Source organism: Pinus tabuliformis, chromosome 7, assembly GCF_031772625.1.
Source record: "Pinus tabuliformis cultivar Carrire ecotype Pingquan chromosome 7, CPIR1, whole genome shotgun sequence".
NCBI lineage: Eukaryota > Viridiplantae > Streptophyta > Pinopsida > Pinales > Pinaceae > Pinus > Pinus tabuliformis.
Window position 1 is genome coordinate 124,559,918 of NC_142293.1, and position 25,475 is coordinate 124,585,392.

A 25,475-nucleotide genomic window follows, 5' to 3' on the forward strand; every position below is an offset into this window, starting at 1 on the left:
TCATTCTGCCTCTGTTATATAACGAAATTGTACTTGTTCTTTGTATTTCTTACTCATTTACAATTTCCCATAACGAAGAGTAAACTAGTCTTGCTTTTGGCCTCTTAGATCTGAACCTGTGTTAGGCATTTTGCTGGTCTAAAGAGTTAGCTTGTTTGCTGTCCATAGCTGATTAGTCATTTACTTTCGTCATTATGGTTTGATTTCATGCATTTCCAGTGATTAAGCAAGTGAATCTTAAGGTGTCTTTTGATTTTGGACAAGCTTGTTTGTTTTCGCTTTAAATCGAAATCAAAGTTATATAACAACTTTCTTTTTGTAATACATCAACATTAAGAAAGGGAAAAGAAAATACATGCATTGTGCATTTTGCATTTGAAAAAGTTTGCATGATGATTTAGGAGAAAGTGCATTAGTTTGTGCTGTATGAACTGTGTGAAAAGATTTGCCTTTCTTCTCCCTCAGTAGTTAAGATTTTCATCAGTCAAAAAGATTTGAAAAAAGCTTGCTTCTCATCTTAGGCTGCATTTAGGAATTGTTCATATACATCCCGTGGTGAACCTCGAAAGGCAAACTTTAAAAAGATCAACTTAAAATATACTGAATGAACCTAACAACGCATTTGAAACATAACACAAACACATAGAGGTCTAGGTAGAGACGTGTTCCGGCGTCGTTAAACATAGTGACTGTCGATCTCTACGAAGGTGGGTGATTCCTCCTGAGAGTCGGTGGCACTAATACGGACTTGTGCTCCCACGTACCGTCGCGTATATATTGGGAGACCCCTATAGGCATTTATCCTTTATCCTTAGGAAGCCGTGTCAGCCGCCCTACTGATCACGATGCAGTGAACACAGCATTCACGAAGATCGACCACCCGTACAGTAAAACGTATTCTGTGGTTTCGCGAAAGGTTTGGCACACCCTCTGCCTAGATCTCCAGAGTAGTTTCTTTTGGCCCTTTTCAAACTCTATAACTGAAAAGGTCCAACCGAGCATTTGTCACTTCGGGCTTGTTAATACATCGAAGGAGACTAGAGTCATCTTTAGCTTTTTCTCGACTCTTAAAACATGAAAAAGCAAAGTTATGTTTAAAAGCGTCTAATAAAATTCATTCAAATTGGAAACACAAATTTCCCCCTTTATATTTTAGTTGATCGAGTAATCCACAATCGTGGAAGAAAGTCAATTGAATATCCGTCGTTCTCGGAGGCTTGCGAGTCAACCATCTTTGTCTCCGGAATCGAAAACAATCCGGACAAAGCGAGCTCGTCAAACCAGTTCAAAATCTCCTTTAAAAGTTAGAACAAGTGTTCCGACAACATCTAAGATTCTGGTTACTCCAAACATTTCTGGAAATCCTGCCTCTATAGAAGAAGTTCAACCGCCACAGAAGGACAGTAATACTGATCCTAGTCTGGGGGCAAATACTTGTATAACTGAACCAGTTCCATCTGTAACAGGTCCAGAGAGTTTTGTTCCTCAAACATCTGTCGCTGTTGATACAACCCCTTCTTCGGCACTGGAAATCTTTTACGGACCTGACGGTCTTCCTCTTCCACCTGGTCTGATTGCAATAGAGGAAATTATAGAGGAACCGCAAGTATCCACTCCAATTCATTTTGGAGTAGAGGTCACTCTATTTCCTGCTACAACAGAAGTTTGTCCATCACCAGTGGAAGTTCCTGTAGAATCACTAGGCAATCAATTGGATAGACTCAAAATGTCTGAACAACCGTCAACATCTAGGACTGTGTCAAATGACACGGCGATAGCAGAATTACCTGCTGCGAATCCAACAATGTTCGCCGGCATACCATCTGTCCCAACTAGCTCTCAATCGCTAGAAGGAGTCCACCAAGAGACTATCTCGACAGTATGGTCTGTTCCTGTTTGTTCCGGAGTAATGTCTGGTAACTATTATGGTGAGACTCATCAAATTGACCCTTTTGGGAATCTAATTAGGCCATCCAGTCCTCCAGGACAATCAATTGCCTTGAGTTCTGGATTACCACCGTATGGGGGGCAGTATGCCCTTTCATTACCCCCTCCGGGAGGGTACCCATACGGCAGTTCTCAACCTTATTCAAGTTATGGTGGAATTGGAGCGAATAGTTGGGTACCTATGCTATCCCAACCACCAAGAATTGTATATTCTATGCAACAGTGTGTACCTGTGACGAGCATCCCAACTACACCGGCTATCATAACCGTGTCGCAAGTTCAAACAATGCCTGTTGTATGTCAACCTCAGATTTCTCAGGTTCTCATGCAACAGCCCCTTGACCCTGCGACCCAACCACAATCGCCTACTGGTGGGGCGACACAAGTACAATCGGGTACAATCACCTCACATCTTGGTCCAATGGTTAGTGTAGCGCAACAACCCATGGTATCGCAACCATGGATAGTGCAATACCAACAGCCACAATTCCAACAAGTGTACCAAGGTTCTGAACAGCAAATCTTTGCGAATACTGGACAACCATATATCCAAAATGGTCAAAATCAACCGCTTTATAGTGGTCAAGTCCATCAACCGTATCAATCATACCAACATCAACTCCATTATGCTGGTATGCAAAGACCAACTGTTCAGGCGATTCCATCGTATCCGGGTTACGCTTCACCTAACTTGAATCAACAGTTACCATTCGTGGCGACTTTAGAGTTGCCTGATTTACATCGGTTAACCAATGACCCAATTGCTTACGCCCCATGGTGGCCAGTGATTCCGCACAAACTTCCATCCGACATTCCTAAATTCAATGGAAATCCAGGTGAAGACCCGTCGAATCATGTGATGACATTTCATCTATGGTGTTCGTCGAACACTCTAAATGATGATTCGATAAGGCTTCGCCTCTTTCAGAGGACATTGACAGGTCCAGTGGAAAAATGGTATATAGAATTGCCAAGAGCTTCGTTCGACAATTTTAGCTCCCTTGCCACGACATTCTTGACCCACTTTCAATTACCAATAAGGTATGAAACGGGAATAGAAATATTGACTAACTTCAAACAGACAACCGCAACTCATATATCAGATCATATACATGAGTGGCGACGTCGACAAAGAATGGTTAAAACATACGTTCCTGATCAGATTTTAGTTGAGTGGTTTATAAAGTCGTTACTTCCGGCCATAACGGAAGATGTGGCGAAGGGGGGAGTCGTAACAGAAGAGCAGGTTATTGCTCGTGCACAATATTTGGACTTAGTATATACTCAGTCCGGCACGCTCTATGACAAAATACCAGACGCCCCTAGACCAGAGTTTTCAATCCCTCCTCATCCTAAATCAAATAGTGACTCTCATGCCGGCGATGGCGTGATTGGCACGGCAAACACGAATCCGAAAAGGACCCATCAAAAGAAGGCCTGTAAGGATTCGAACCAAAATGCGCATGAAGAAGTTCTTGCTTCGGAAGTAAATGCCGTATTGACAGATAAGGGCAAAGAAACCAATCAACCAGAGAGCAAGAAGAATCAAAACCAAAGGAAGAAGAAGAAACAAGGAGAGTCATCTCCTCGAAGAACTTCTCCTGGAAAAGGGAAACCATTTTCGGGGTGTCGGATATGTGAAGAGGATCACTGGACAACAGACTGTCCGTACAAAGCTGAGTTTAAAAAATTCATAAAGAATTCACAAACCCCAGCTGTGTTAACTGATCCGTTTCCCGATCCAAGTCAAAATCTGGTTGATAGTGGAAATGCTTCCCCATCGCAAGTTATGATGTTGTCAAGTTCTAAGCGCCAAGATGATGCTTGGATTTCAACATTAAACAACAGCTATGGCAATCCGCAGTTATTGAATGGCAAGAGAAAAGGTCGATCAGGCAGTTCAACGACAACTTCGATAGAAGTTGTGTCGCTATCCAATACAAGAAACATTCCAACGATCCATGGAGGCAATCATCCTCTCCAAAATATCGGAGTGATTTTCCTAAAAGGCCCTGCTTTAATGGGTACTTTTTCCCCACCACCACCGAGTAATCTGGCGGAAATGGGTGCGGTGGAATATGAAGCCTTCTATTTTTAATGGATCTAAAGCAACGAGGATAGTTCTTATATCATGTCAACCTCGTTAAAAAATGAAATAAGGAGTTAAGAGGATAGTTCTTTACGATGTCAACCTTGTTAAAAAATGAACTGCCCCTTAAAGCTTAGGGGGGCATATGCCTCGGCTGCATTATTATGCTGGGGGCACCCATATTCGAGCAGTTTTAGCACACAGTTCATGCTCGTTAAAAAATAAACGCAAGATCCGAGCAGTTTTAGCACATAGTTCATGCTCGTTAAAAAATAAACATAAGTTGTGAGCAATCTTCCCCTAGAGTTCAAGCTCACCCAGAAAAAATGAACCGGTAAATAACCTTGGTAAATGTAACCTTTGACAGCCATATTAAAGCCCTTGGTCGTGTTCTTGCAATCTCACCTCCATCCGTTCATTTGGCCAATCGTTCATCTCCATATGTTTGTTTACCCGTTTTGAGGGACAGCTGCGAAGAGTGATTTCACTAAGCCATCCTTGTGACACTGCCATGATTGGAATATTCCAACCTGTACTTGGAATCTGCTGCTGCCCTGTTAATCACTCGTTCCTCGAAAGACGAGTCGTCTTTAAGCTCTTTTCACTGACTCGTAAAATATGAAAATATTGCCAAGTTTTGGCCTTCCAGCTCGTTAAAGCGATCGGAAAGCTATCCCTCCTCTAGATTTTAATCTTTTTGGACCTGAGGGATTATTGCACAAAAAGATCGAGCGCTTGTTTTGTTCGGTTCGTTAAAGCAATCGAAAATTCATCCCTTCTGTATTGTTTTATACTTTTTCGGACTTAAGGGATTAGAAGACGAAAAAGGAATTTTGGAGTTAACTTTCCGTACCTTTTCAGACTCTCTAAAAATGAAAAGGACCGAGTTTTCCTTGTCGTTAGACTCGTTAAAATGATTAAATAGCGACAAACTTGTCTTTAGACGAGAACGAGTTTCCCTATCGCTAGGCTCGTTAAAACATAGCGATGGGCTTGCCTGAAGGGCAGGTTATAGAACAAGCATATGTTATCCTCCTCAAGCTTAACAAAAATAAAGAGGTACTGGTCAGCAATGACTGGGGAAAAATTGGGAGAACCTCACAGCATTAATGGTAGCAAGTTGCTCTTGAACATGACACTTTGTCCTCCGTATCACATCGGGTTGGGTTGTTTCATTCACCGGTCTCATAACCATGGTCCTCGCCACACCATCCACAATTGGGGTAATGCTACCAATCCATCACATCAGTGTCATTATATGTTCAAGAGATGTGGTTCTGCAAAGAGTCAACTGTGTCCCATCCACTGCCATACATTATCCTTCATCCGCTTCATGACCGCCACCCTGAATCATACATCACAGTTTGTTTTCACCTCATCACAATCACTAGCTCCGTTCCGTGTCACTGATGTGGGATTCATTAAGGCCCTCCTTTGACGGATCGCTCCTTGTCAACATCAGCTCATTATCCAAGGAGTTGATCTAGGAACAACCCCTTCAGTACTTTGAAGCTTGCATGCCTCAATGGCAAGTTTCTCACTTCCGGCGACAGGTATACATCAATGACCTTCGACCAGAGGATTTTGCATGGTGGTCGACGCCAAGTCCTTTATTCCCACCATGTGAATTGTACTGCTGTACCTTGAGGGTCATCATCCTTATCGGTGATTCCTCTCGCGCTTGTTAACGGTTTACATCATTGGCCGGTAATCAAGCGATGTCTTTCCATGTTCGACTTCAAGAAATTCTCACATGGATCGACTTGTACATCGAGTGAAGATCGGAAGAGATTGAAGACCCCGGATCTAGTTTCATCCATCCGGGCTGCGATATATATTTAGGATATAAAGACATTTGATATGTACATCATTGCAGCAGATGATCATCCTTCTCAAAGGCTGATAATTTCAGCAGAGAATTATCAGTCTACAATCAGACGATCGTCTGTTCTATGTACCAAAATGTAATTATAAAGCTGAGCATGGGAATGCCCGCCTCAGCTAGATCATGAAAATGTATGAAAAATAATGTATCGTATTGTATCTTATTACAGGACACTTCTCAGCAGATTGAATGAACTTCGGATCCTCTCAATAAAGCATTTCACCCGATAAACGACCTCATACTTTAGGGGGCATCTGTTATAGACAAATTTGTGCCTTACAGCAACAAGCATGAATTGTCAATAATCCAAGGGATCCAAAGTTCCCTAAACATGATGTTCCTGCCCCTAGAGGAACAAGGTCAGCAAACCAACAACTCTTAGATCAGTTCTCCACCTGAAAACACTCAAAAACAAGCAATCCTGAAATCAAAGCAGGTGCTCCACTAGGTTTCTGCACTGAAACTCAGTTGCTCCATGGTGTACCTGCGTTGCAAAGCAAGTGGAACAAAGGCCACCTGCGCTGAGTGAGAAGGGACAAGTGGCACACTGAGTCATTGCTCTGGAATCTTCCAAAAATGACACTTGGATCAGGTATTTCGCCTTGTGATGAGTCAGAGGCTCTGTTTCTCCAAGTGGAAGCAAGGTTCTCCAAGTGGACTCAAGAACTGAAGATCAACTAAAGATTAACTGAAGAGAGAGAGGACACAAGGCAGCTACACATCAGTTGCAAGCTGACTCATCCTTTCTCAATTCATCTATATATTGAGCTCTCTCCTATGAGCTCAGGGGGCTGGAATTTTGTGCAAAGTAATGATATGCTGTTGGTTTCACTATTGAGCTATTGGGTGATTGTTTGAGAGAGGTGAAGAGGAGAAATTCTTTCTGCTGGGAGGTGTTGCTGGGTTGGAGCCTTCAATGGTTGTAATACTCTCAGAACCTTTACTTCTTCATTAATAAAAGCTATTGAGGTTCTTCTATGTGCTCTTGTTTCAATAATATATTGTGATGATTGCATGTTTGGTTTATACTAATCCATGAACCAGTTATGATTGCATGCGTCTTGTAGTTTCCTTCTTTGTTATTTTGCAGGATCTCATTGTAGCTGGGCAAGCAAAAGAACAAGGAGCTAGGAGCAAGCGGCCAAAGAGAAGAGTTTGGATTCGACATTAAGCGCAAGGCAACGGTTAGTGCATTTCTCCATTCTCTTTTGCTTTCATAAAGAAGTAAACCTTAAGTAGTTTGTTTTACAGTTGTTGCTAAGGAACTATCACCCTTAGAGTGGGATAGGGTCATCCGAGTCGGATACTTTTCCCTACAACAGTGGTGCACACAGCGAACATTTCTGTCATTGCGGGGAACCTCTACAAAATGGGAAATGATGAGATATTGCGAAGATAGTACCTAAATTTGAACGAGGTCAAATCCTCGCAGAAGCACATGGGGGTGTTGTAGGAGGACACTATGCAGGATGTGCGACTACATAGAAGATTCTCTCTACAAGGTTATGGTAGTCAACCCTGCACCAGGATTCGAAAGCGCACTGTAGGGCCTGAGATATATGTCAAAGGATTGGAAAACCATCACGAAGGGACGAGATGCCACTAAATCCACAAATGACACTACAGTCATTCGAAATATGGGCAATTGACTTTGTGGGACTGATCAAGCCTCAACTAAAGATGGGTGCGTGCTACATCATCACTGCGATGGAGTACCTAACACAATGGGCAGAAGCACAGTTGGTCAAGGATTGCACAGCTACTATAGCTGTGAAGTTTTTGTTCAAAAACAGGTTGACACGATTTGGTTATTAGAAAATTTTAATGAGTGACTGCAGAACACATTTCCTGAATGAAACCATCAGTGCACTCACAGAAGAGTTCCAGGTGTATCATTAGCAAAGTACACCGTACACCAGCAAGCTAATGCAACAGTAGAGGCATTCAATAAAATACTGGAGACTACGTGGACCAAAGTATGTAACACGCAATGAAATGACTGGGACATGCGCGTACTTGCTGTATTGTGGGTATACAGGACAACGTGAAAAAAATTGATGGGACAGACACCTTTCCAGTTAGTCTATGGCACGGAAGCTGTCATGCCGATGGAATACATCATACCTAATCTACGAATAGCAGTGCTCACAGGCATGACAGACCGTGAAGCCCCGAAAGAAAGGCTCACACAATTAGAAGAACTCGAGGAAGAACGATTTCTAGATGGATTTCATTAACAAGTACAAAAGAAGCATGAAAAGGCCTGGCACGATTGCCATATAAAGTTGCACACCTTCAAGGTAAATGACTTAGTACTGTTGTACGACAGTAAGTTTGAAAATTTTCTAAGAAAATTCAGAATGCGCTGGCTGGGACCATATGTGGTTAAGGAGGTCACAGATGGAGGCACTGTCTAGCTACTTAAACTAAATGGAGAACCCTTCCCAGGCAAGGTAAACAATAGTTGCTTGAAGCCCTACATGGGTGGGCCAGCTATCTAACTAATCGGCCGAAGCATAGTCTTCACGACCTGAGGAGCCAAACTAGGGTGCAGGACTATAAACACACACAACAGATGCTAGTATCAAGGTAAGGACACAATTCAGACACAGATGATTCTGAAGCAAGAATATAGCAGATCCAGCAAACCACAGAACAGTGCGCCACAGACCTCCGAGTAGTACGGGACCAGTTGGAGGGGCTCCATGCCAAGATCATTGTACCAATAGAGTGACTCAGGACGAGTCCTGATGATTATGTTAGGGGCCTATTGGGCATGGAATCCCCCAACACATATTTTGGGGCTCAAAGCCCAAGTTTTGGTCAAAGGTTTTGTAAAACTCTATGAATTACGGGCACAAAGCATGAAGTATAGGATGAGTCATAGGGTTGTCTGCCCTAAAGTATTGTAATGAAAAGTAAAGTCATGTTAGACCACCCATGGTTAATGGATCATGGGACAGTATAAATAGAGCGAGGCTCTAAGTTGTAAAAGGATGGAATTAGAAAGAAGAATAAGAATGATTCAAGCATCGAGTAAGAGTCTAAGTGTATCGAGTCGTAGTGGTAGGAAGAGGCTCTGTAGCTGAGTGCACAGAGGCCTAGTAGAGTCCGCAACTGAGTGCACAGAGCTAAGTGTACAGGGTGGTGTCGAGTCTATAATCTGGATCGAAGATTAATAAAGAGAAGTTGATTCTATTTCTATGTATTTGTGGTGCATTGTATTCTTTACATTTTTATTGGTTTGTTTATCGTGCGCACTGATGTGATTGCTGAATATGTTGTAACAATCATTAATGTTACATCCACAAGTTAAGTAATCAGGTTATAACAGATTAAATAGCAAAGAACTTGGGTATTATACGGGTTGCGCCCTGAGTAGGACTACAACATCACAGGTTGCGAACGAATAACAAGTGCGCATAGCGATGTGTGCGCAGGGTCAAACCACGTAACTCCAAAATCTCATCAGACATTCCCAGGGTGTGAAACTTGGTTCTAGCACCCTCTCATACTACTTCAGGTGAGACCTCAGTCCGTGCTCCATAGACTGTTGCCGAAAGGGCCAGTAGTACCCCGATTTGCTTGGCTAAATCACTTCTAAACCTGGGTCAGGCCCATACAAGCCAACAATCATTCTTGTCTGTAAGTCACATCTTAGGCTTCCCAAATCATGTTCTCATCATCGTCCTACATCCATGCCAATCATCAAAGCTTCCCTTGTATGTACCCCACCATCTTACGGGCGTAGTGCGAAGTGCTCAGTCCAACGCCTGGAAGTGCTACTTTTTTGGTATCTCCCTTTCAAATGCATCCAAAAAGATATCTACCTCATTCAAACCATCAGAAATAGATATATTTCTTACCTCTGATGACACAAAGCACACTGACTGGGTCATCATGTTGCAAATCAGTGTAGTTACTTCATCTAACCGATTCTGGCAGCGTTCTATTTCTTTGTCAGAGTTCGAAGTGGAGGAACTCTCGCGATCCCATGTAATCCATCCACCTATGGTGAGATTCACGTAATCTTGGTCTCGCGCTATTATTTTATAGATACAGTCCAGTTTGCCTTCACTGTCATCATCGCAGATGGGTTTAGTATAGCGCAATCCTTCAACAGGATCGAGGGGTACTATTACGCGTAGTGATTTCTTCTCAAAGATCATCTTTCGCTTCTTCAGATTGATTACCTTGTTCATATCAGTAGCCCGGTCAATTCCCAGGAGCATAGGATATGGATTACTGTCATCCACTATCTCTATTACTTCAAATTCAGCCAGCATGCTCGCTCCCTCAATATCCATGGTCACCCCCTGCAGCCACCCCATGGGGATGATTTTCTGTTGATTTTCCATCCTTAGCTGAACCGGAGACCATTGCAGCACAGGCCTCCCCATCTGCTCCCAAGTCTGACTTGGTAGGACATTCGCATATGACGCCAGATCCAAAATGACCTGATCCATTTCATATTCTCCTATCTGTGCAGTTAATCTCATCTCCTGTCCCGTCCTTGTTTTATGCTTGCCAATCTTTCATATTACACACAGCTCACCTGGTGCAGTTCCAGTGCATCTATTGATGAGTTCTTGTAACCCTTCCATAGCCTTACTATCATGCAACAACTTCATACAGGTTTCCAGGAAAGTCATGAGAATAGATGGGTCCATCTCTGGCTCAGGCTTATCCTTGCTTCCTAAGGTGGAGGCCTCATCGAAGCTCTTCTTAGCTTCCATGAAGGCTTCATGAGCACGCTACAAACCAAACTCAGCCTCCTTTGTCGAGGCTTTGCGAACCCATGTACTATCTTCTGGCTGTTTCCATAATGTCCTGGTCCTCCACAATTGTAGCATATCAACTATCCGCGACTTCTTCCAGGGCCCCCTTCGTCTCGGCTTCATCCGCACCCTTGAAATCCTGTTCACGCCATTCCTGCATTTTGATCAAGGGGCCGCATTTCAGCCTGAAATCTATAGGTGGGAGTTCTACCCATCATTAACTCATAGCTTCTACAAGTGTGCTAACCATGTCCCACTGACCTACAAAAGTTGTAGAACAACTGTTGTGAATTTTGCGTGTACTTCTATAACAAGTGACAATTGTCTGTGGCATGTTTTCCAGCGATTTGAAAAATCGCGCACCACAAAGTAGGTGGTGCGCTAGGTCCTGCTTGCAGTTCTAATATTAAGGGCATCGACCATCCTCCTGCAAGGTAATTTGCAAAAATCAGGTAGTGGTCCTTATCATGACACTGACCCTTACATTTTACACGTCACACCTCTTCATGCACTTCTAGTCGAGCTGTCCTATCCTGTTTCAAACACTGCATCTCAAGGCATAAATTCTTCAACTGTGTATGGATCTGCTGAACTCCCAAGTTTGTTGGATTGTGTTATATTCTTTCTACGACTAGCCCACATAGTTAACTAGGGGGTTAGAGGGGGGGCAAAGCCCCCCCTTTGTTTTGTCGATTGCACAGCGGGTGGGTCACAGGGGGGTTTGAGGGGGGCAGGTAGCCATCCTCTATGGGGTTCGGGGCAATGCCCCGGGAATTTTTTTTTTTGGACCTTATATTAGGTTGCGAGGACCTACCTATGGTTTTGTGCAAGGTTTTCACACATGGTTTTGGATGCGATGGTTTTCGGTCCATGGTATTGGATGCTTCGGCATGTATAAATATGTATTATAACATTGAAAGGAACATAATGAAAAATCATTCTGGTAGTCTCGGTTTTGGGATCCAGGGGGAAATCTCTATGTATATGTGTTATTCTCTCGCATTGTTTATTTTCTATGTGTTGAAATATGGCAACAAGAATATTCCAATTTAATTTTTCCTTGAATTAAATTGTGAATTAAAATCGAATTTAGTCTTAACAACTACCTGGAAATAATTAATTTATTTATTTTGAGTTTATTATTTGGAGAAATTCAAGTTAGAAGTCTTTCTGAAGTCATGCAAGAGTTATCCCTTAAATTAAGGAGATAATATTGAGTTATATCTGAGTTGTAATTAGTTAATTCATTTTACTGAGTTAAGTCCAGTTAAATTAGTTCCAAACTATTTGAGGAACTAATGGTGAGTTAACTATCAGTTGATGCATGCACACACTCAACTAGTTCTACTCCAATTAACTAAAGATTCCCTCATCAGAAACTCATGCATGTCTATTCTGAGAAATACGCGGTTGAGATTAAAGTCAAGGATAGTGTACTATCAGTTGCATGTGTTTTCTCAAAGAGAAAACTCATGCATGCTGTCAAGGATTTAATCCTTGAGGATTGCAGAGTTTTGGAGGAGAACATCCACTTGGTAAGAAGAGTTTTGCACTTGGTAAGAGAGAATCATCCACAAGGAATGGCACAAGGAAATAGGAGCTTGGAGGGCCGAGAGGAAGGATGGAGAGAATCCAAGATTTCCTGTGAGCATCTATGAGGATTATACTGAGAGCTAGCTAGCTCCAAGAGCTGAGGCTTTCCCCAAAGTATTTTCATGTGTATTATTTCATTGATTCTTCTTCTGGTTATATTGTTTAGCTCTATCTTTAAGCTTCCACAAATTTATAGTAGAATTAGGTTATAGTATTCTACTTTGATTTATATTGCATTATCAGGTCAACCTACCATCATATTTTCTACATGGTATTAGAGATGGATTTGTAGAGATTTTCTACATGGTATCAGACTTGTGAACAATATACTGAGAAGAGAATTTGAAGTTTGAAGTTCGGGGTTGCAGGTGTAAATTGAATTCATATCACACTTCAAGGTTGGCCAATGGTGTTCTATGGCTTGAGACTCGAATATGCCTTGGAAGGTAGCTCAAACTACATAACATGGAAAGATATAATGGAGGTTGTATTAGAAGACAATGGCTTGAAGGAATTCATTTATCAAGAAATCCCAAAGCCATCTTCAACTAATGCACAAGAGTTGATTGAGTGGAAGAAGTGTGTGGTGAAGGTGATACAGATCATCCTTGAGGGAGTTCGAGACCATATTGTCTCGAGTCTCCATGGGAAGGATACTCCATTTTCAATGTCAAAGATATTGAAGGACCTCTACTAGAACAATAGCGAACCAGAGGAAATTGGCGCTCAAGGATAAGCTTTGAAGAATCAAGATGGAGAAGGGTGATACTATTTCCACATACCTGAACAAGCTCACCACTTGTAGAGATGAGCTTGGCAGTGTGGGAATAACTACTTCCGTTGATGATATGGCAAGCCTTGCTCTCCTTGGCCTTCCAAAGAGTTGGAATAACTACCAGGTCTCTTTGAATGGAAGGGAGAAACTACCAGATTAGGAATGACTATGGTTAGATCTTATGCACGAGGAGATCAGGAGGAGCACATGAGATGGTTCTTCATCCAAGAATGATGATGAAGAAAATCTGGCCTTAGCAAGTAAGGAAAGGAAAGGGAAGGGTAAGGCTTCCCATTTCAAATCAAATTCTTATCATGGAGGGAAGAAGGGTGACATGTCTAAAGTGAGATGCTTTAATTGTCACAAGATGGGACATTATGTGACTAATTGCCCATTGAAGAAGTCCAAGAAGGGATACTCAGAAGGATCGGAAGAAGAGGCATTAGACTCTTAGTTCGAAATGGACTCTACCCTCATCGCATGCATGGTGTCATCGATGATGGGTTGTGTCTGGTATCTTGACAGTGGAGGCTCGTTTCACATGACCAGTGATAAACATTTATTCAGTGTTGGCATTATGATGCATGTGTTGTACTTGATGGCAACCGAGTCGTAGAAGAAAAACTCACTTATATATAACTAGATGAATCTAAAAAAGAGATATCACATGTGACAGAATACATGGGATGCAGGAGAGCCCAAAGCAATCAGATCACAGTTCTCAGTACGACAAGTTAGCTTTGCCATCAAGTCCTAAGGGGGAGATTGTTGGAATTGTGATACAAGTGTTGTCCTTGATGGCAACTCACACAGATGACAAATCATAGTGCAGCAAGTCAGTAGCAAAGAGTTGATGATTAGACTACAAAGAATGAAGAAAGAAGAGTATATACGCAGGTTCACTATATACCAAGTCACGTGCATATGCAGGTTATACACAGGTTCGCTATATACCAAGTCGCGTATATATGAAGATTAGCTATATACCAAGTAGGTTATACACACAGGTTATACACACAGGTTCACTATATACAAAGGCACGTATACACGCAGGATTTCTGATCAAAAGTCGTGTATGCATATGCACGCACTTTCATGCACAGAAAGGCGCATACATGTGAGAAAGATTATTTTTGGGTCTGTGGTATTTAGACATATGGTTTTGGTCCTTGGTATTGCATCCAAAGTGTTGAACCCAGGTATTGGGTCCCTAGTATTGATTCTCAATGGTTTTGGACCATGGTATTAAGGCCTAAGACTATAAAAGGAGAAGAAGATCATTAGGCAAAGGCATTGAGAAAGTCTTGAATATCTGATGAAGTATGAGATCTAGTATGCAAGTTATGGGTTCATGATGAATTGCTTGATCTAAGCTAAGGACGGTTGACGGAGAACAAGATCTAATGATAGATTAGGATCTAATGGCTTAGAATGAATCATCTCTATACAGTTTGATATTGTTTAGTCTAGATTTGTATATTGACTCATGTAATGTTCCGTAAATGTTATGATCTGGGTATAACTCAAGTTTGGAATAGCTGCAGATCATGAATGAATATTTACAGATGTATACGTTGGTTGACTATGATAAAAGCACATACATACGCAGGTTAGATACATCTAAGTAGCGTATACCATATGAGCTATGATGTTTGAAGTTACAGGTGTTTCTGGTTGTTGATTAGTTCTGATGGCTATTTACTGGTGTCAGTATTCTGCATATTCAGATTGGTTGATTATGTTTAGCTTCAGTATTTATGGATGAGATCTATAATGGATCAGGATCAGAATGACTTATCTTTATGTGATCTGATTAACTAGATCTGGTTGCTAACATACATATTATCTTTGTATATGTAATGATCTGGGTATGTCTGAAGTCAGGAAGTGGAGCGAAGTTATAAGTAAGTAACTAATGGCATATACGCTGGTTCACCTTGGTGAAGTTGTGTATACATGCTCGTTCAACACTTCCAAGTAGCGTATGCACTCTGATGCATGATTTTTGATGATACAGTTGGTTCTGAATATTGTTGCAGAGTTCAGTGGTCTACTCTGTGTTCTGATGACTGCATTTTTTTTGACAGGGTTTCAGTGATTCAGTATTGTGTGATTCAGAGATTGATGATGCTAGTGTTGATTGATTTTGTGCTTCAATGATATTGATGGGTCCAGTATGAAAATTGGATGAAACGTGGCCTTTAGATTATGGTGTTGTGCTTCAGGAGTATCCAGTCTGAAAATTTATGAAACGTGGTACCTAGAGGAAGAAAGAGAAGGTTGTAACCTTCTGTAGGCTGGCACCTACGTACTAGTACATCAGCTAGTACAAGAGCTAAGGGGGTGGTATCTCCCTTCCAGTAGCAACTGGAAAATGAGTGAAAGTTGGAGCATTCAGTAGGCCCTATGTACTAGTAAAAGGATCGGCTAGTACAAGAGCTAAGGGGGTTGCAGCTCCCTTCCAAGAGAAGCTGGAGAATGAGAGAAGGTTGTAGCCTTCTGCAGGTAGAAGCCTGTGTACTAGTATAAGACTACACCAGTACAGAAATATTGTAAAAAGAAGTTTCTTATTAAAAGAAGATAGAGACGACTTGCATCAAGTGGTTTTCACCGACATTAGGTTTCCACCTTACTGGATATATGCTTGTTGCATTACACACAGTTGCGTATACACGCAGTTTTCCTTAACTAAAGTAGCTATATGAATCTAAGTATGAAAATGAAAAAGTTATATTGATTTGATAATATTGATTCACCCGTCCCCTCTCAATATTATTTCCAACAATTGGTATCAGAGCTGGTCCTTTGGTAGAAGCTTGATCGCTTGAAGGAGATCCGTAGAAAATGGGAAAGAAGCTTAAGAAGAAAGTGCCTAAGAAGAAGAAGACATCTCATAAAAACTATGATAGTGGGAGAGTCGATTGGGGAATATGTGGAAGAAGCACTTCAGATTCAGAATCACTTCAGAATGATGATGAACAAGCAAAAGAACTATCAGGTATGAATTTGTTATCCTCTGGTGATACACTCATCTATCCATTTGAAGATGATGAAAGTGATAGTGAAACAACTAAATTTTCTCTTATGGGTGAGAAAGAAAGATATCAAATAAAGGCAAAATTTAAAAGGCTTACAAACAAAATTAGAGATCAACAAGATCTGTTGAACAAAAGGGAATGTGCCTTCAAATAAGAAGCTACCAAACTAAAAGCTCAACTAGAGGAAGGAAACAAGGTAAGGAAATTATTTAAGGACAAGGAAGATCAATGTCAAAAGTTACAGGATGAAGTGACATCATTAAGAAATGAAGTCAATGAAAGGAGCACAACAATCAAGAAACTCAGAGATAGATCCAGTTACTATGAAAGTATTGAAGCTGTGATCCTCTCGCTAAAAGAAGATCTTGAAGAATCAAAAAGCAGAATAAAGAACTACTCCAAGCTCTTGAAAAGCAAGAAAACAAAGTTCTTGAACTAAGACATCAGTTGGAAGAAGGAAGAAAAGCTAAAGAAAACATGAAGAAGCAGTATCATGAAAAACAGGAGCAACATCAGGTTGAGGTAAATATTCTAAAAGATAACATAGAAGAAAAGGATAAGCTCTTACGATTTCAAGATAGTACTAAGATCTTGGATGATATTCTTAGTAGTCAAAGGTCACCTGCTATCAAAACTAGCCTTGGTTTTTATGAATCTGTTGAAGATGAATCTAGCTTACAAGGAATGGCAAGGAACTCTAATGAGAAATCTAAAATAATCAACAAGGAGATGAGAGGACAACCCCATCAACAGCCAAGGAAAGAAATTCTTCAAAGAAAATCTTTTACTCCTCTAATGAATAATGTTGAATGTTATGTATGTCATAATCTTGGACATGTTGCAGCTAGATGCAGAAGAAGAATGGTTCAAGACCATCACACAAAAAGACCATCACGTTCTAGGTACTTTAAGGGATATTGCTTTGCTTGCAATATGTTTGGTCACAAATTTGTTGATTGCTACAAAAGGAATATGAAACATGTGAGACGTTATGCATGTAACAAGCTTGGACATATAGCCAAGGATTGTAGGAACAAAGTACGGGCACCATACCAAAAGGAGAAAACATCATCACACTTGAAGATATGGAAGAAGAAGGAAGTACAGTCAGAAAGATGTGGCACAACACAATATACAGACATAACAGACTTAGGCGGAGCTGAAAGTGTAAAACTTTAGTGTCCTAAATCTCATACGCAAGTTTCATAAAGGGAAGTTTCATATATACGCAAGTTAGTTACTACACAGTCGCGTATATGTTAGTTTGAGGAAAACTAGTAGGGGCAGACTCAAAAAAAGGGTCTGATATGATTCAGTCCATTATTTGCTCTGTTTGATAATTGTTACAATCTGCTGATGATGTGTGGAAATGTCTTGACACTTGTAAGATGTTTTTAAAGTGTTTTGATCCTAAATTAATGATGATGATGCCTTGATACTTCTTGCTGATATATGCATGATCAGATCTGACAGTGAACAGATGGCACAGGTTCAGGGGGAGCATATGCTTTTAATAATGCATTGTTGGCATTATGCTTAGTAGTCCTTGGTAATGATGCTTATATGGCTAAATGATATATCTTGCTATGATATGGTTATGAGTTATCCATGACAAAATATCATATGATTCTTGGGGTTACATAGTTGATGTTCAGATCAGATTTGTGGTTGATTCTTTGATGATGCATATATGGTTCTTACATGGTGATCTTCATAAGGATAAGGAGAAGTACAAAGCTTGAATACACATCTTAATTACTTGATGACGAATCACTCATATGTTGCTGCCGTCATATGCATAAAGATCATATAATATAGTTATGATGCAGGATTCCTATAGTTCTTGGCTCTCATGTGGATAAAGATTGTTGCTGTTGATGATATCAAGAAGTCTTGACAAATGATCTTGAGCTCAAGATACATAGTGCTAGATACATGAATGATTACTCAAAGTTGAATTGTTAGAGACATGATGATGATGAGTTCTTACCTATATGATGATAGGTTGATACTTACATATGTTGATTGATGCAGATGTTCCCAAAGTGATGATACTTGGATCATGCAGATCTTGATGAGACGGCTATGGTGTTTTTCACATATGATATAATGTGAATGATTTTGTATGTCATATGCAAAATTTTGTTCAAAAGGATGAGTCGATATCTATATGCAGACATACCTTGTTATAGGTTGATGACTTATACACTAATGGACATATACAGGTTGTTGGTCTAGATGTTGTTGACAGATGCTTATGGAGCAGATCATACATTGTGTATGATAGTTGCTGATGACTATCATGGTATTATTTAGATGTTTGGTCTCTGTTATAATCATGTAAAGGTCATATCAAGACTCATGATGTAATAGTTTGTCTCTATCTATTGTAGTCATTTGATGAATCCCTTTTGGTCATATGATGTAATTTGTACCCCCACTATGCATGGGAAAGATGATGTAATATTTCGGTAATGTATAAACAATTGGTATCTGGTGTATCCCCACTTGGTTGGGTGGATGAGTCAATATTGGTATATCCCCACTTGGCTGGGAGATGGATGTATGTATGAGTCTTTGGTGATAGGAAGGTCATTTATGATAGAGTCATGTTCTTCTTGTAGAACATCTTTTTGTAGACCTTGCTTACAGTCAGGGGGAGTGTTAGATTCGGTCTTGTCAGTCCTCTGGCAGAGATCAAACATGCTCTTACAAAGTGATTTTAAGGTGTCAAGGTCAAATTTTATCATTTCAGTGAGTCTTCAAGCAAAATTTGGTCACTAGGTACTAGGTCTAGGGTTTGCTTTTACTCCTGCCAAAGTTTTCCAAATGTCAGTCCATGTCACCATTCAGCTGAGTGTACTATCATCCATAGGGTTGTCATTACCATGTCAAGTTCCACTGGGTCATTTTACACCTTGTTCATGCTTCAGTTGCGCCTAGGTAAGGTCATTTCCCTCTCCTAGGGTTTTGAAGGCAATTTCTCTTGGACAATCAAATCATCGGCAAAACTTGTATCCTGATGTTCATAAACCTTCCCCTATCCTTAAACTACCTTATCAAACACTTCCCATCACTGAGATCTCCCAAATTCCACATTTTCACACAAACCCTAGTTTCTTGCTACAACCTGGAAATTTTCTAGGTTGGACCTGTGTTTTGCCTTTTTGGACCCCTTCCCCTCACTCAATATTTGAAATTCCACTTTCCCCTACTTCCTAACATCCCTCCCTACTTCCCAAAATTTCCTCAAGAATTTAGAAGCTCCCTATCCCTTTCATTTCGCTTCATTTCGACAAATCTCTTGTTCCACACATTGGGGTAGGTTTCACTCAAATGATTTTTCTGAGGAAGGAAAGATGAATTTGGAAAAAATGAGAGAGGATTTTTTCCAAAATAGGCCAAGAAAGAAAAACCTCCTTCACTTTTTACACAGGTGTCATGGCTCTAGATAAATGTCAAAAATACAACCGCCTCGGGATAATCGATGCACCTCTGAAGTGACCTTGGGAAAATCATTTTTTCTCTTAGCTTTGTTGGCCAAATGATTTGATTGATGAGTCAAATGATAATTAGACACAAATATATTTCCAATGAGCTATCATGAGCTCAATTTGGAGTTGAGGAAGGCATTCAAAAGGTGACTGTAACAGCACTCTGTCTTTAGGCAGCCTCATTTGGCACATTTTGACCAGTCTTGGGAGATTTGATTTTTGAAAGGGAAAATAAACTCCAAATTGAAAAATTCTAGTTGGTTTGGAACTTATACTCAAATACCTTTCCAACGAGCTATCCATAACCCAATTTGGACATCGGAAAGGCCTCCAAATGTCACCTGGAAAAAGGCGTGGTGCACAGGGGAGGCGCGACGCACTGGGAGAAAATTTCCAGTGTAAATTTACACTAGCGCAGCACATTGGGAAGGCGCGGCGCATAGAGCTTCCAAGGCTGTTTTTTTTTTAAATTTGCTCCATTATTGCCCCAAAATGCATGGATTTCCATTGGTACAAGTAGGTTGAACTTCTCTCATGGTTTTTCATCCAAGATTGATGGTTGTTGATGGTGTTTGATGAATGGTGAAGTGTGTTAAAGAAAGCAAACCCTATCTCTTCAAAATTTTCCAAGGAGATCGCTGCTAGGGTTTTTTGTTGCAAATAAGTATCCCCTCACCTCATCACTCCCTAATCCCATACTCTCCTTACTTCCCTTATTCCCCAAGTTAACATACCCCCAAAATTCACTAAGCCCATGCTCCCAATTCCCAAATCACTTATTCCTAAGTTCTATTATCCCTATTCCTAAACCCTACCATTCCCTATCACTCTACTTCTCTCATTTCACTTGTGAAATCCTCAAATCCCAATTCCCAAACATAGTCAAGTGACTGTCCTCACCCTCACTTGATTGAACCACATTTTTCCCACACTCCATTTTACCCACTGTCCCTATTCATCACAGTCCCTTCCTACTTGGCACATATTTGGCATTGAAATAAACGGCACCAAATTCTCTTTTTCAAAAAGTTGCTAAACATACACCTTGCATGGACATTATGGAGACAAACACTGAAACATCATATGAACAAGACAGTCATTTCCATCACTGAACTGCATGCACCAAGAAGGCATCAAAAAGGAAAAAGAGGAAAAAAGAGCATGATCGACTCCGGATATTCACTGAGGCAATCCTTGGCCCACCATAACACTTAATGAAGAAGATCTAGCCCAAATTTCAAGAAATTTGGGGTAGTTTTGGTATTTTTGTAAATTTTTGTGCAAAAAACAGGGTTTTTCTCCCTGTGCGCCACGCCACATGGCGCGCGCTTACGATAGGAGGCTCCAAATGAAAAAAAGTTTATAGTTTTGGATTTTTAATGAAAAATTACGATTGTTGGTGCATGGACAAGAAGTTTGGGCAAGTTTTGAGTCCTCAGGAGGTCAAAAACACCCTAAAAATGGCCTCTCTGCCCCTAATTCCACACACAGAAAGTAGTCTTGGGAGATTGAGGTTTTGGAGGGGAAAATGGGCACAAAATTCATCAATTCCACTTGGTTTGGAAAGTAGACAGGTAGGGCTTTACAAAAAGCACACTTGGGCTCAATTTGGGCTTCAGAAAGTGCCTCAAAACTAGCTCCAAAGTGGCGTGACGCATACAGTTTTTGGCACGGCGCACAGAGACCCAAAGGCCAAAATCACTCCCGCTTCGCAAAATTTGATTCGCAATTTTCTCCATGTGGGCCCACTCATTTACAATACATTTTTCTCAGCATCAAAGGAAAAGTTTAAAAAGCATTTTTGGCTTCTATTCAAGTGGCCAAATGAAGGCGAAAACCACCCAAAAAATCTATGCTCATATTTGCTTTTTTCTAATTGGTCTTCATTGAAAATTAAATGTAACTATTGATGGTTGGCTCTTCATTGCCTGGGTTGATCGACCTTCTCATGGAAAAGATTATTTATTGTATTGAGAGTCATTTTGTAAAGGGTTGGAATTTCTGGGAGCAGTGTGGAGGAAAAACCCAGCGCTCTCATTGTACAGTTTTGGCGGAGATTTTAATGAAATGATGCAGCTCTGATTCCTGAGATTCCTGTGGTATAAGTTTAGCATAAGTGTTTTCTTTCTATTTCATATGTGTCTTGTGATGTTTTACATTTCATTCATAATCACTCCCAGCTGAATGCTTTTAAGTAAGAAAGGTAGAATTCAGTTTACTGCTCCGCCTTGGGAAAGCGTTCAAGTTCTATGTGGTTTCTTCTGTCTGAAAAGGATTCATAACATATGCCATTTTTAGCCTCTTAACTCTCTTTCCACTCCATATTATTCAAATTTGATTGCTAAACTTCCTGCCTATATTGCCTCATGAAACAATCTGTGTCATTGATTTAATTTCCCAGCTCATGCGGTCCTGTTGGCCCCATACAACCCAGAAAATTTAGTCATTCAAAAAATCGCCTTTATTCATATCTATTTACTAGCCTAAAATCAGTATCCATTTTAAGTCATTCTCAGACCCTATTCATTTATTGTTCACTGAGCGTGACCCGGAGAGAGCCCTCTCTTGTTCTGGTAGGGCTAGCTACCAGACTGAGCGTGGTTTGTGGTTACCCTGAATTTTGTCTTCCTTCAGCCTAAGGCAGATTTAGGTGCTAACAGGGAGCATGAACAACACTCTTCAGCAGAGCAGAGATTTCAGCATGTACTTAGAGGGAGCATGGACAGATTGGTACAACTTGGCATATACAAAGGGGGAGCTCAATCAGAGATTTCAGCAAGTACTCAGGGGGAGTATGGATAGTGGAATGTTTATCAAGGAAAGAGAATATCTTGGTTTGCCCTTTGCCCTTGATGTCAAAGGGGGAGAGTGATTTGGTGTTGTTTCCATCAAATCCAAAGGGGGAGATTATTGGCATTATGATGCATGTGTTTTACTTGATGGCAACCCACTCTTAGAAGAACAAATCACTTATATATAACTAGATGAATCTACAAAAGAGATATCAGATGTGATAGAATACATGGGATGAATGAAAACTAAAAGGAATCAGATGACAGTTCTCAGTATGACAAGTTAGCTTTGCCATCAAGTCCAAAGGGGGATATTGTTGGCATTATGGTACAAGTGTTGTCCTTGATGGCAACTCACACAGATGACAGATCATAGTGCAGCAGGTCAGTAGCAAAGAGTTGATGATTAGACTACAAAGAATGAAGAAAGAAGAGTATATACGTAGGTTCACTATATACCAAGTCGTGTACATATGCAGGTTATACAGAGGTTTGCTATATACCAAGTCGCGTATATACACTGGTTCGCTATATACCAAGTAGGGTATACACGCAGGTTCACTATATACAAAGGCGCGTATACACGTGGGATTGCTGATCAAAAGTCGCATATGCGTATGCATGCACTTTCATGCATAGAAAAGCGTTTACATGTGGGAAAGCTTATTTTTGGGTCCGTGGTATTTAGACCTATGGTTTTGGTCCTTGGTATTGCATCCGAAGTGTTGAACCTAGGTATTGGGTCCCTAGTATTGGTTCTCAATGGTTTTGGACCATGGTATTGAGTAAGGCATAAGACTATAAAAGGAGAAGAAGATCATTAGGAAAGGGCATTGAGAAAGTCTTGAATATCTGATGAAGTATGAGATCCAGTATGCAAGTTATGGGTTCATGAAGCATTGCTTGATCTAAGCTAAGGACGGCCGATGGAGAACAAGATCTAATGATAGATCAGGATCTAATGGCTTGGAATGAATCATCTCTATACGGTTTGATCTTGTTTAGTCTAGATCTGTATATTGATGCATGTAATGTTCTGTAAATGTTATGATCTGGGTATAACCCAAGTTTGGAATAGCTGCAAATCATGAATGAATATTTACAGATGTATACGTTGGTTGACTATGATAAAAGCATGTACATACGTAGGTTAGATACATCTAAGTAGCATATACCATATGAGCTATGATGTTTGAAGTTATAGGTGTTTCTGGTTGTTGATGAGTTCTGATGACTGTTTACTGGTGTCAGTATTCTGTATATTCAGATTGGTTGATTATGTTTAGCTTCAGTACTGATGGATGAGATCTATAATGGATCAGGATCAAAATGACTTATCTTTATGTGATCTGATGAGCTAGATCTGGTTGATAACATACATATTATCTTTTATATGTAATGATCTGGGTATGTCTGAAGTCAGGAAGTGGAGCGAAGTTATAAGTAAGTAATTAATGACATATACGCTGGTTTTCCTTGGTGAAGTTGCGTATACACGTTGGTTCGACACTTCCAAGTAGCGTATGCACTCTGATGCATGATTTTTGATGATACAGTTGGTTCTGAATATTGTTGCAGAGTTCAGTGGTCTACTCTGTGTTCTAGTGACTGCATTTTGTTTGAAAGGGTTTCAGTGATTCAGTATTGTGTGATTCAGAGATTGATGATGCTAGTGTTGATTGATTGTGTGCTTCAAGTAGGCCAGCACCTATGTACTAGTAAAAGGTTCGGCTAGTACAAGAGCTAAGGGGGTTGCAGATCCCTTCTAGGAGAAGCTGGAGAACGAGAGAAGGTTGTAGCCTTCTACAAGTAGAAGCCTGTGTACTGGTATAAGACCGCACCAGTACAAAAATATTGTAAAAATAAGTTTCTTATTAAAAGAAGATAGAGACGACTTGCAGCAGGTGGTTTTCACCCACATTGGGTTTCCACCTTATATCATGGTGTTCATGTGTGCTTCCTGTGTGTGATGATCTGTTCTATTTTACTGCTCCTGTTTACTGTTCATATGGTTAATAATGTTCTGATGCACTCATTAAGGATCAACTAACTGAATCATAAGTTTACTGGATATATGCTTGTTGCATTACACACAGTTGTGTATACACGCGGTTTGCCTTAACTGAAGTAGCATATATGAATCTGAGTCCGAAAATGAAAAAGTTATATTGATTTGATAATACTGATTCACCCCCCCCCTCAGTATTATTTCCAACATTCAGTGCCTTGGAGGAGAAAGACCTCAAGATGCACATAGAGATGGGTGACGACGGAAGGCATAGTGTTTTAGGAGTGGGCACGGTTTCTTTTCAGAGGGAGCATGGAGCTCCTATCACCTTGACAGATGTGAAGTATGTGCCTGGGCTGAAGAAGAACTTGGTATCGGTCACGATGTTGTCTTCAGTAAAGGAAAGGCATTCCTAAGACACATAGCCATGGGTTAGAACAAGAGGATAGGGATTCAGGTGAAGAATCTCTATAAACTAGAGGTAGATGATTAGGCAGCATTGAGTACAAAAGAAGAATTGGTGCAAAGCCAAGACATTGGTGAGTTGTGGCACAGGAAGTTGGGCCATTTGCATCATGGGGCTTTGAAGATAATGCAACAGATATCTACAGGACTTCCCAAAGGTAAACTTGAGGAAGTTGACACATGCAAAGGTTGTACCTTGGGAAAGCACACCAAGTCTTCCTTTCATGATCGAGACAGTTGAGCAAAGGCTATCTTAGAGCGAGTTCATACTGATGTGTGTGGACCATTCTCAATGACATCCATAGTGAAGCAAAGGTATTATGTGATTTTCATTGATGACTATTCTTGTAAATGCTAGATTTATTTCATGCAAAAGAAGGACCAAACCTTCACAAAGTTTTGTGAGTTCAAATCTTTGGTCGAGAAAGAGTCAGGGAAGAAGATCAAGGCCTTGAGAAGTGATAATGGTGGATAATATGTCTATCAAGATTTTAAGGATTTCTGTGTAGCAGAAGGAATTAAACGAGAGTTGACAGAACCTCATAACCCATAGCAGAATGGGGTGGTTGAGAGGAAGAACAAAACTATTGTAGGGGCAGCGCAGGTAATAG